The sequence below is a fragment of the Dreissena polymorpha genome, chromosome 1 (assembly GCF_020536995.1).
Source record: "Dreissena polymorpha isolate Duluth1 chromosome 1, UMN_Dpol_1.0, whole genome shotgun sequence".
Taxonomy (NCBI): Eukaryota; Metazoa; Mollusca; class Bivalvia; order Myida; family Dreissenidae; genus Dreissena; species Dreissena polymorpha.
This window is the reverse complement of record NC_068355.1, coordinates 144,614,520-144,627,210: the sequence shown is the minus strand read 5'-3', so window position 1 is coordinate 144,627,210 and position 12,691 is coordinate 144,614,520.

The window sequence follows — 12,691 nt, the reverse complement described above, 5'->3', positions numbered from 1 at the left end:
AAAGAGGCCGTAATTACCCGTGGTCGATTCGCCTCCTCCCACCCGATGAGCGCTCTGTTAGGACTTGGAAAGCATCATGGCTACTCCGTGGGTGTGTGCTGCATCCTCCTGCTCATACTCCGATAACATAAAATCACCGGAAGTCAATCGCATTCTCCCAGAGCAAGTCCATCTTGATGACTGATTCCTAAAATGGTGCGGCCATTTGTGATATCTTGTCGGTCTCGTACATGGTTCGAACATCTCATGTTCCGATCGTGGTTGTGGTGCGGATGGCTTGTAGTTGACACAGGCTATCGCCGTCCGGCGTTTTTCGTCCTCCAGCTGGAGGTTCACTTTCTTCCAGGTCCGTGCTGTCTGCGGTTATTCTGTTTGGCGTTTCTGTAACAATAAGGTTGCAACAGGGTAGAGTAGCTGGCCCTACGCCCAACCCTCCTCCATTTCTGAGCGGGCTTGAGACCTTCCTTGGCGGAGTTGAAAAAAGAACTGTTCGCCACAAATGATGTCGCCCGATGTATGTTTTCTTGACGTTTGTATCACAACGACCAAATCCCTTGAGTGGTCTTTATTGACATGTTGGACTGTACATGGGATATATCATCTATCGGAGTTTATATTTTACTTCAAGGGTCGCGCAAATCGAAGACACGTGGCGAACATTTTCGTTCAGCATAGGTATACATATGTCAAAATATGATACGTATATGCGAATCTTTTCCATATAACCTGTAAATAATACGTTGTCTATCTACAAGTATTTTGATGTACTGACCTAGAGCTATGGGTATGGAGTTAAATCCCAACTTTCGGTCAAAGACATAAATGGATAATGGACAGTAATTTGATTCCCTTTTCCTAGTTTCTTATTCTTTATTCGAATACAGAATTCATTTGTTTGACACATTTGGCTGTAATTTTACCATTTCATTTTGTAGTCTGTAAATTCGTTATTCTCGTAAATCTGTCCGTCGGAACAAACTAAAGAAATTAAGAAAGGACACATGATCACGAACAAAAATCTTGGTATTCAAATGATTGTCATGTGACAGTTACTAGGTATTCACATTTGAACTTTGAAGCTGTTATTACTGTAACCATAAATAAGATATAATAGCTAAATAAATAGATATAAATACGCATGTAGAAAAATTTTAGGGTTGTATGTATAAGCTTTTAATTTCAATAGTTGGTTGTGACACATAAATAAGTTCAATTATGTAGAACATACAGCGGATTTTTATTTTAAACGTAAAGTCGCAATAAGAAATTCGTTCAAATCATTATAGATTTGTCTCTACCGTTTTCCCACGAGGGAAAGTAAACCCAAGAAGAAATGTGTGGATTGTATGCCTGTGCAACGTAAAATACACGTTGCTTTTTGTCATTCTATTTCAGGAAAAGCTACATGTAGATTTATTTGTGCGACAATTTAACTGACAGTTCTAGTTTTGTTTATCACATATCGGACAACTAAATAAAATCGTGTTAGGGTTGGCCAAAAATCGGCAACAAGTATTGGAGGGCTTTTGGGGGTATATAAAGAGATCTGACGGCTACGGTCGGCTATTCACGAATGTGTGTGCAGCGAAGATGTGATAATTAGACCTATACTCCCATTCAAGAGTATTTCTATATTGAAGTCAATAACTTTGACCTCGCACGAGAGCGCAATAATTTGTACAGGCCCGTACCCAGGGGGTGGGCCCAGGGGCCCGGGCCCTCCCAGCTGGCTCTTGAGTTATGATTTTTTTTTTAAATAATGGGCCTACTGCAATTTTTCTCTCCTGAAACACAGTACACTTTCACTCAATACAAAAGAGCAGACAGTGTTTTCTTGTTCCTGTTAAACAAAAGGATTAGCGCTAATTTACTCGCCGGTGGAGATAAGCCCTAAGGCAATGTTTTCTTATCTCCTTGTACCCACATCCCCGCTCAGTCAATTACCCCTTGGGATCTTGAATGCTTGATTAAACAGGTCTTTTGATTGACCAAGGAAAGAGAAGCAGCGAATGGAAACAACTGAAACATGAGTTCGTAGGTCTGGACATTGCTGACGTTAATAAATGAAAAACAAATAATGTTGGAAGCAATAAGGCGGCGATGTTGGTAATCGTCTTTGTCTAAGTCCAAGGCCCATAACTTCGTCAAAAAAAAAATGAACCGGAACGAAACTGATACTTCATCTGTAAGTCATGGGTGCCACCTCAAAAGATTTTTCACTGGGCGGATATATGACCCCTCAATGTTTTTTATTTGGCGGAGAACTTCCCTTTTGCTAAAAATTAGGGGGCGAAGTAATGTCGTCTTTTCAGAATTGATGACCCGGATAAATGCCCCCTAAATTTTGTCTTCCCCTTAAAGTACACCCTGAGCAGATTGATCCTGCAGGATTTGTCTATTCAGGTGGTGCCTTATTAACGAGGAAAATTGTGTGTGTGTGTGTGTGTGTGTGTGTGTGTGTGTGTGTGTGTGCGTGCGTGCGTGCGTGCGTGCGTGCGTGCGTGCGTGCGTGTGTGTTTTCCCTACGAGTATTCGTATACTAAATCACAGTGTGTGTAAGTGTGTTCGTGTGTGTGGAGTTGTATATCCGACCTTTCGTTAATACCCTTTTAAATGATACACATGTATGTGCTGTTTATTCTAACTGATCCATCGAGAAACTTGACCGAACGTACAAGTCATGCAGAAACTGCGTAATTGTGTGGTTCAGATGGACGCCCTGCAGTAATGCTATTATTATAATAGCTTAAGCGTTTATTCCATTTTGAAATGCTGTTGTAAAACTAAGACAGATTTTAACAAACCCTTTGGATAAATACAAGTTAAACACAATCACAATTGATTTTGTTAACAATTAATCCACCGATACTTTAATACCTAGGTCAAACCTGGGTCAAACAAATCACATTTCATAAGATCGGACCACTCTATTGAAGTCATACCATTAATACTAGTCTTATGGTAACTCATCTATGTTAAATAATAGGATAAATACTTTTATTATGAGAACGGAAAAATGTGAAGAGATTTCTCGCCGCATTGAAAAAGTTTTGATGAGAATCTAAACATTTGCCGTCTGCGGCGTCTATTAAAAAAAGGTTTGTAATCGGCATGGTCATGATTTTAATTAAATGAAACTAATTGAACATTGGCATACAACATGTGAAAATGCTCATTCAGTCCCGGTAAACTATTACTATCAATTCCTAACATTGGGCTCAACTGAAAATGCATATATTCGATGCTTTTCTGATACAACAACGCGCGGAAATAGCGTGAACATGTGCAATGTCAAGTAATCACGTCATGTCCATACTTTATTATATTTTTTTTTGCACAAAAATGCACAAAATGCAATCTACAGTTCGCGAACGGTAACTTACTAATGACTCATATGTCACTTGTTATGTGATTAACCAATAAAGGTTTGTTTCTCAGAGCGCGATTCACATATTACTTCATCCATCATCTGAAGCAAAATACAAAATAACGTAAGTAAAATACATAGATTAAGTATGATGAAAATAAAGTGATGACAGAAGTTAACAAAGAATATAATGTTTAGTAGCATCCTTCAATTGATAATGACATTGTTCATTCATCAAATATTGCGATAAGGATAGAAGTAAACACATGATAACATTGATATTTATTACAATCCATCAAATCCCATGATAGAAATTATTGTACATAAATACATTTATTTGTTTCTAAATTATTCCGTTAACAATTTGGATTATTCATTCGTTCGTCCGTCGACTCGACTGGGACCACTCAAGCCATCTGTGGGTCTGGGACTGGCTTTGTCTGTGTGTGCGCAAATGGCTGCTGGGATGGGAGGAGTGGGACGTCTCCAGTTGGGCTTGCAACACGGACGTTTCGGGCTTGCCTCTCCTCTGCCGCAGTTGTTCTGTTCGCCTCATACATCTTGGCGCCATTGCACATGGAAGAGCACCAGGTGGTGCGATAAATTGCGAATTGTTCTTACGGTAAGTGTCTGGGTTGATTGCAAACTGGAACAGACGAAAGTCCCAATGGGGACACTTATCCGCCATTTAAATTATTGTGAGGGGGGCAGATATCCGCCTACTAAATTCTGACATGGGGCACTTATCCGCCCCTCCAGATTTGCTTGGAGGGCACCTCTATGCCCCCTTAAAATTGGGGGGCACCTCTCCGGGGAGCACCTCTCCGAGGGGGCGCCTCTCCGGATACCAAAAATCTGCTCAATATCTGAAAGCGTTGCTTAAAAAACCTCCGGAAAACGGTTATTATAGAGAAAATTCCAAACAAATGTCGGAGTTGTAGACGATTGTGATGGTTAATCTGTGTTGATGAAGGTTAAAGTGTAGTAGTGATAAACATTTTATTACGAATTTAATTATGAAACTTTAGAGAAAATTTGAATTCAAAGAGAAAATAATATTATGGTTATATGTCAGTCATACGTTATTATACATTTCTTAATAAAGTTGTTTGATTTCTAAAGTTTGCTTTCCTTCTTCATCAAACATCACACATTTCTGAAATACAAAGCTTTAAACAACGGTGTGAATTTCACACCAATCTGTAAAGCTCTAGACTTCAGAAAGTTGATGATTTACTTGTTATATTCCATAAATTTATATCACGAAATAAGTTTTTTAAAGCATAAAAATTCACCTTAAAAAGTGCAAAATTAGGAAAAACTTGAAATTCGGAAGCGGAGGCCCCTACCGCACCCTCCCCGCTTGGGTTCCCCCCCCCCCCCGCCAGTCAAAATATCCTGCATACGGTCTGTTGTATATCCCCATCCACTCATAAGGAGGAATACATGTAGTTGTAAAATGACGGATAATAGCGATTTCCACGGCGAAAGTATTCCTTTAACAACCATGTGAACTCATAGTTGTCAGAAACGTGTAATAGACTTACAAACCATTAATTACATGTTTTAATTCTTCGTTAATAGAATCATTTATCTCTTGTTAAATATAATATTGTATATATATATATATATATATATATATATATATATATATATATATAGAGAGAGAGAGAGAGAGAGAGAGAGAGAGAGAGAGAGAGAGAGAGAGAGAGAGAGAGAGAGAGAGAGACAGAGAGAGACAGACAGAGAGACAGACAGACAGACAGACAGACAGACAGACAGACAGACAGACAGACAGACAGACAGACAGACAGACAGACAGAGACAGAGAGAGAGACAGAGAGAGAGACAGAGAGAGAGAGAGAGCGCATATAAACAAAAACGCTGTATCATTTTTGCCGAAGCTTTCGACCTCACGGTCTTCATCAGCGGCCATTTTTTATTTTCAGATCACGTATAAAACCAATAGGCCTATGCCTTATGCTTATGCACCTATCTAAAACATATTATTATTTATATATATAATGGTGCACGTGGATACATGTAAGTGTTCCGTATAGTATTCCTTTATATACTGGTACTGAATGTATGCCGAGAAAAAAAGGAAATGTCTTAAATGTAGATACATTAACCAAATTTGGTAAGAAAACTTCCTTATCTAATAAGTTTGAGCACCTTAAATATCGCTCGATTGGCCATAGCCGGCTCGGGTAGTAATTGCATGTACCCCGGGGAGTATACTTGCATGTACCACGGGTACGGTAAATATACTTAAACGTGCACGGTCGATATTAGACTGTAACCGAGTTGTATTCCAGCCCGAAATCCGATATCTTCAAACGCGCTACCGATTAACAAAACACGGAGCGTATATATTGATCTAAAGTCCGTGCGTTAAACGATATTGTTTATCTTAAACAAACTTCTCTTTAAAAAAAACTGCATCAACATGTTTTTGAGTAGGAGTTTCAACAATATAGAGGCCATTTAACAGAAAATTTGACATAAATGTGAACATATTTTTTTTAAGCCGACAACGACAGATTTAGCATTAACATTCCCGGGTACGTTTTAGTACATTTACCGTACCCGGGGTACATGCAAGTATACTAAAGAGTACCCGGGGTACACGTTAGTAGTACCCGAGCCGACAATGACCAATCGAGCTTATAAATATCAGCCAGTTAGTTTAATCTCGAATAAGAAAGATACCTAATATTTTACTCCCTTAAGCTGCACGTGTATGTTGCGGTTACTTCCGCAGTGCACGAATAGTAAAAAGAGCTTTTGTATATGACATGTACATTTTATATAAAAAAATGATATCCATCAGTGGCCCTATCTGTTTCAATCATATTATGTCAATCGAAAGTAGATATATACATTATTGATCAACACAATTATTGGAGTTCTGTGCTATTATTAGTGTACAAGTATACAAGAAACTCACGTATAAAACCAATAGGCCTATGCCTTATGCACCTATCTAAAACAACGTGCTGAATTGGCGATTTCTGTATCAGCAGTTTAATACGTTTGCGTATTGTGGTGAAATACCATTCGTCATGTTTAAAAATACCAGCAACAAACTATTTATAGTCCGCTGGTAACACGCTCCAGTCTTTGGTTTATATTCAAATTCGGAAACCAGTACACTTTAAACAAAAAAGTCACATGCCTTGAGCGAATATAAATACCCCCATGTTGACGAGTGTTGTCAATGAGAAATGCTTTGCTGTCGGTGTGCGAACACTGGCTACAGGGTCTTTCTTCGTCAGCCGCTTACTTCGCAACTCCTATGAACCACGCGAAGGACAGATAACATGAGTGGGGTCTAGTCCTTTTCTTTGGATTAGACCCTGAGGGTCCGCGGACGCTCCCTGCATTCGGGCAGTGATGTACGCCCACCTGCTGACACTACAAGGGTATTCGGGCGTCTGAGTTCGATACCTGGCCGCCGGAAGTTTGCACTGACACCCATAGCGGCCGCGCGGTCTCTGTCGTCAGATAGAGCTAGCAGAGGGTGTCGGTGTCGGCTACCGGCTGGCCCCCAGGAAAACCCCTTCGTGACGCATTGGTGATTGTAACTGGGTCACGATCGTGGTCTACTGGGGAAACTGAACGCTTAGAGATGTGTATGGGTGCGAAGATGACCCATGTGCTGTTTGAATGAGAGACAAGTATTCGTTGGATGTAAATACTATGTTAATAAATGAAAGGATTTAAAAACTAGCAAGTATGCACCGTTAGTACATTGTATTTTCAAATGATTAAACGCTAATATTTACAGCTTAAGTTGGTGGACTACCTATCGTATTTATCTCCATTATTGAGTATTACTCCAGGCCAGTACGGTAACAAGTCATAAGTATACGGTTAAGCTTGCGTCATGTAAGCCTTTGTGAAATTGGCTTTATCGGTCTATTGGGTCTATGATTATCGATAAAGTGTGTGTCATAAGTACCGGTAAATAGCACCAGGTTTTATCAAGTACATTAGATTAATCAAAGCGCCGAAGGCACTGAAGTTGCTCGCTATTTCATAACTAAGACTAAACTCATTTTTCAAAATTAATCACACGTTTGAAATGAACACAAGCCATTCAAATTTATAAAAGTTGTCTCTTAACGCCCGGGTCGGGATGTGTGTGCACTTTTTATCATCCTATGTATTTTATTGATAACTTAGACAAAATAACAACAACGTGGCACTTTTTTGACGTTCTTAAAGGATAGAAAGTATGATGAAATGGTAATAAGAACTGAATATAAACACAAATTGCAATCACCATGATATTAAATGAATATTTTTGGAATACCGAATACCTGTCTCACTAAGAATATAATTTCATGATGGAAATTCCTTGTACAAAACTTTTGATTTTTGACACCATATACAAATTCAAAATATACAATAAGATAATTGATGAAAATAAAAAAATCAAAAAAAATCTGCGAGCAATACTTTTTACCCACGAATTAGGTAGTCATAAAGACAGCCCTGTTGACCCGTACTTTGTTCTTTATGTATTACTTGTTACCGTAGCAGTTCACACGGTGTCAACAACTCTGACCTAAACATGGGTATAGAGCATTTTTTTCTAGGTAGCTGTTTACCCAAGGGGGCCGTTTCATTACCAAGCTTTTCACCTTAAATGACTTTTACATAACGCCAGCAGACACGCATGAATATTTTCGAATATTTCATAGGCTGATTCGAGATAAAAACCTCTGAACTTTGGTTACATCACTGTGCCTGTGCTCAGCGCAAAGGATGTAACACTGTTCAGTGTAAGGAATTCCGGATTACGGTACTGTCTGTATGTTCAAACGACACACATTGTGGCCCAGTTACAATTACGCGTTTTAATCCATCTCGCAGAATTTCAGGGTCAGTACTCGTTCACTAAATCGCCAGGGAAATATATAATTGACTATCGATAAACACAGGTTTGTTTCAAGATGAGAAAACACACATTACCGAAATAGTATAGTGTCACGATAAGAAGAAAATCGTTTAATTATCCAACCACAAATGTTTGCCGTACTCGGTCCGCATGCCTGAACGCATGGATAGACTGCCCTTATTTACAAGTTTGCTATTTTGAATTCAATTTTGTATTGAAAAGCATTGTGTTAAAATGTGCCATTTACAATTCGCATTGAGATTTTTAATGACCATCGTCATGTGAAAACGGGTCTTATTCCATACGCCCCCATCATATATATAGCCCACTCAGCCTGCGCTTATCTCAATCTGGTCAGGAGATACATAATAAGACCACAACGCATTGAGTGATTTCATAGCGAACATCATCGCCTCTGACTAGACTGTGCAAATGCACAGGCTGGGCTTAAGATACGCTGGCCGAAACGCATAATACCAATTTTCGCATGACGCGGCTATGAACGTGTGATTTAAATGTGTCGAAAGAAAACTGTGTGTAGATCTAATATTAACATACGGTATATTTCGATGGTGAAGAAATACACTCATAATAAGGCGTGAGGACACATTATGATGTGCATTCCCGTAGAATATGTTTATCTACTTACACTAATGTGTGGTTTGACAATGATAACACACATTTCATGAATATGCGACTAACACGTGAAAAAACACAATAGTTAAACTTTTGTTTTCAATTTTATTATTGAGAAATGTAAACTGCAAACTTTATTTCAAAGTTAGCATTTACGCTGACTACCTTTTTAAAAAGATATTTCTTGTTATATTTAGTTGTTTTTTATATTCGGTTTTAGCTATTATAAAGCATTTTTGTTGTTGTCTTTAATATACCTGTAGTAATTGGTGAACTCACGTTTAACGTTTTATAAATTTAGAACTGTGAATATAAACAAACTATCTTCTATTGCGTTGTAAGCACCCTTGAATACAAAAGATCGCCACTATCTGTTGAAAACGAAACAGCGTCTCCCAGACATATCCAATTTAACCCCGCTGTTATGGCCGACCACTTGGGTCAAAAGTCAACAATACCTACTAGGTTAACCCCGCTGTTATGGCCGACCACTTGGGTCAAAAGTCAACAAGACCTACTAGGTTAACCCCGCTGTTATGGCCTACCACTTGGGTCAAAAGTCAACAAGACCTATAGGTTAATCCCGCTGTTATGGCCGACCACTTGGGTCAAAAGTCAACAAGACCTACTAGGTTTACCCCGCTGTTATGGCATACCACTTGGGTCAAAAGTCAACAAGACCTACTAGGTTAAAAGGTAAATGTACTTCGACGAGCAATATGTGCGTCGAAGTACATTTGTTGTACTTCGAGGTGCAGTTTTTACCGACCCTTGAGTGTTGGCCAATCAGAAGACGCCTTACATTGTTGCTTTGATCCGCATTTAAGATATAAGAATTTCGAATCATTGCCATCGCAATTTTCAAGGTTTAATACGCAGCTAATTAACTTTCTTCCATACGAACAATTAATTGACAACACGGCAGAGCAATCATTACCCGATTGATTTTATATTAGTTGTTTTTACATTAGTATAATACTTGCCGAAGCGCTTCACAGAGTTAGTGCAATTTAATTGTAAATACATCTTTGTATTTCTAGTATATTGCTTGTGAAACTAAATACGTTATAAGTATATTTGCTGCCTTCAAATAATCTAAATAATCTAAAATGGTTACAAACACTTACGTCATTCGTCTATTCTCGGTTTTACAATGAAATGTTGTATTCTCTTCGAATCTGACACTTACTTGAAGAGACAAAATAATAGGTTGAGCTTCCGGAAATGAAATAAACGACTAGAGGATGTAAATTTTTTATTCTTTGTATCCAGTTTGTCCTCAATCAAAAGAGAGATTTTAAACATTTATAATGAATAAATCTGAAGGAAAAGCGGCTAAAGAGACGAGTGTTTTGATTGACTGTTCAGAAAGTACAAACATGTACGTCGAAGTACAAATTGTAATTCGGGGTACAAATATATACTTCGAAGTGTATGTCATTTTTGTACTTCGAAGTACATTTTTTTGTACTTCCAAGTACAATATATACTTCGTAGTACAACTTTATGTTTACCTCAAGCGTAACATAGACTTTCGACACAAATGGTACGCCATACGCTGTAGTAGCATGCACTGTGAACGAGATTACGCATCATCCCACTATACTTGTTTATGAGCATAAGTTTTATTTTCCCGCATCTATTAATACACTCAGATTGCTGAGCAAAAATACAACGTCAAATAGACGCAGCAGATAGTGGACTATTTTAATCATTTATAAACATTCTCTTTCGCGAAATGTATATACAAACATTGTTTATTGAATTTTTCTTTATACGCTCCGTCTAAAAATAATCCATTTAACATGATATTCACATTATGTTTCCATTTGTATTTGTATGAATATAGTTGAGGACTAATTCCTCTTGCATAAATCATACAACTCTTTCAGTGATCAGGTTTATCGTAGTAAAGAGCGAACTGACTTGTCAATAATACCCGCAAGAGGAGTAAGACATTATAGATAGATATATAGATAGACTTGAAATTTTTGGTACTGACATAAGTTGTTGGCAAGCGAACAACTAAAAACGTAACGACAGGCAAGTAGATGAAGAAGGAAGCGACCGGCTGGTTTGAACTAGCTCATTGTATTTAATAAGAAATAATATTACATGTAATTAACAGCATAACACCAGCTTTACCAGGTTAATATCGTCTCAAAGGCTGAAGCGGGATTACAAGTGTTTGACCATAATAGCTCACAGTTTAAGGACGGCAATTGACCTGAATGGCTTCTGACTTAAGGACAGTGATCGCCCTGAATGGCTTCTGACTTAAGGATGGTGATTGACCAGAATGACTCCACACTAAGGACGGTGATTGACCTTATTGGCCTCTGACTTAAGGACGGTGGTTGACCTGAATGACTTCTAACTTAAGGACGGTTATTGACCAGAATTGCTCCTGACTTAAGGACGGTAATTGACCAGAATGGCTCCTGACCTAAGGACGGTGAGTGACAAGAATGGCTCTTGACCTAAGGACGGTGATTACACTTATTGGCTTCTGACTTAAGGGCGGTAATTGACCAGAATGGCTTCTGACTTAAGGGCGGTGATCAACCATAATTGCTCCTGACATAAGGACGGTGATTGACCAGAATGGCCCTTGACTAAAGGATGGTGATTTACCAGAATGGCTCCTGACTTAAGGATGGTGATTGACCAGAATTGCCCCTGACTTAAGGACGTAGATTGACCAGAATGGCTCCTGCCTTAAGGACGGCGATTGACCAGAATGGCTACTGACTTAAGGACGGTGATTGACCAGAATGGTTCCTGACTTAAGGACAGTGATTGACCAGAATGGCTCATGTCTTAAGGACGACGATTGACCAAAATGGCTCTTGACTTAAGGACAGTTATTGACCAGATTGGATTTAAGGAATGTGATTGACCTGAATGGCTCCTGACTTTAAGGACGGTGATTGGCCTGAATGGCTCCTGACTTAAGGACGGGGATTGACAAGAATGGCTCCTGATTTAAGGACGGTGACTGACCAGCGTAGCTCATCCCTTAAGCTTGTAGCTGGTGTATTTTAATGGTGCGAAAATACAGAACATAAAACAATGACATTCGAGATCTAAGCATTACATGGTTCTTAAGTGCATCTAACTGTCTCCTTATGTTCATCATTTCTACAACTGATTATATAAACATAATCTTTAAAGGAAGATGAAAGTGTTACTCTGGACAAAGCATAATCTACCGGGTATTTACGTTAAAATCCAAGTATTTTTCGGGACAATGCCCTAGCGATTGATTTCCTACATTTAACATTGACCTTGCGCCTAGTTGTTCTGATTACCTTGCAAGCCAGTAAGCTTTCCCTTTGCCATAATATAAAGACCCAGTTAAACAATTGTAATGCTCTATTGATATTTGAAAAGTTTTATCAGAAATTATCACAAGAAACGCTTTTTAAGTGAAACTAAATTTCATTAAAACAAAAAAAAGTATTTATAAAATTGGCAAAACTGATAAGGTCTGTGCCTAAGCAATTGTGTGTGTGTGTTATGTTATTGCATGCTGATGGTGGGGGGGGGGGGGGGGGGGTGTTCGTAATAAGGCTTATGCTTGTATATTGTGTGTGTTTGCTTGCTTGTTCATGTGTTTGTGTATGCCTTCTTTTGCAAATGTGTTTGTTGAGATGGGGTAGGTATGCATGTGTTTTTCAAGCTGGTCAATTAATTTGAAATTAAACGCACAATAGAAAAGGGTTTTAACAGTTACTTTTCAATCAAATGTAGTGAGGGGGATAGGAATAACTTGAGACAAA